The sequence below is a fragment of the Odontomachus brunneus genome, unplaced genomic scaffold, assembly GCF_010583005.1.
Source record: "Odontomachus brunneus isolate Ranch 3 - 2012 unplaced genomic scaffold, Obru_v1 Obru_scaffold_161, whole genome shotgun sequence".
Lineage (NCBI taxonomy): Eukaryota > Metazoa > Arthropoda > Insecta > Hymenoptera > Formicidae > Odontomachus > Odontomachus brunneus.
In genome coordinates, this window is record NW_022639611.1 from 67,714 (window position 1) to 68,979 (window position 1,266).

Consider the following 1,266-nt stretch of genomic DNA (forward strand, 5'->3'; position numbering starts at 1 on the left):
TATATATATATATATATATATATATACATAATTATATATAATTATGTATAATTATATATTAGGTGAAGTAAAAAGTTCTGAGCGTTTTCCGCTAGATGTCTTTAGTGAGCCATATCTCACGATGTATACATCGTGAGATATGGCTCACTAAAGACATCTAGCGGAAAACGCTCAGAACTTTTTACTTCACCTAATATATAATTATACATAATTATATATAATTATGTATAATTATATATTAGGTGAAGTAAAAAGTTCTGAGCGTTTTCCGCTAGATGTCTTTAGTGAGCCATATCTCACGATGTATACATCGTGAGATATGGCTCACTAAAGACATCTAGCGGAAAACGCTCAGAACTTTTTACTTCACCTAATATATAATTATACATAATTATATATAATTATGTATAATTATATATTAGGTGAAGTAAAAAGTTCTGAGCGTTTTCCGCTAGATGTCTTTAGTGAGCCATATCTCACGATGTATACATCGTGAGATATGGCTCACTAAAGACATCTAGCGGAAAACGCTCAGAACTTTTTACTTCACCTAATATATAATTATACATAATTATATATAATTATGTATAATTATATATGGACAAATTTCATACAAAATTTTGCATGAAAAATTTTTCATCGGGACCCAACCTAGAATATATTTAATATTTACAATGTTATTAATTCTTATAACAATTTAGTGATATTTTTCTTTTTTATTTATAATATATATTATTTTCAACATTGTTTATTTCATTTTTATATTTATGAGTCAAAATTTTTTTTTTTTTAGAAAATTTTAAACACTTTCTAATCAGAAAAATAATAAATATAGAATTAACAATACACGATATTAAGAAAAACGTCAAGGTTATTTCGGAAAAATTGTCTATTGATTTTTTTGACAAAAAAGAAAAAGAAAATATTGATATATTAAAGGATTTTCCACTAAAAGGACAAAATGATTTAAATACTTTGGAAATGAAATTAGAAAATGACGCTGGTTATGGAGAGGAAATGATAAGTTCAATGTTGTAGTTGATTTAAAATAATGTTTTAAGAAAAAAAAGGATAACATTTGAAGATGTGACAAACAGTTCAACTCTGATAAGAGTTACAATTTTATTTTTGTAATAACAATTTTGTTAGAAAAATATTTCGTTTACTAATGTATTTTCACCGATATTTCTTTTTAGTTAAACTTATAAAATCTAATTCAATACTGCTTTCTTTCATTTTGGGAAGCTGCACCCCCCCCCCCCCCCC

The 1,266-nt window shown here is 25.8% G+C and overlaps 1 long non-coding RNA gene across 4 annotated transcripts in view; it reads left to right on the forward strand.

Moving 5' to 3' along the window:
- The window catches only part of LOC116850950, a 7,803-nt gene that overhangs the window by 5,955 nt on the left and 582 nt on the right, over window positions 1-1,266 (forward strand). The gene's annotated exons all lie outside the window — the stretch shown is intronic.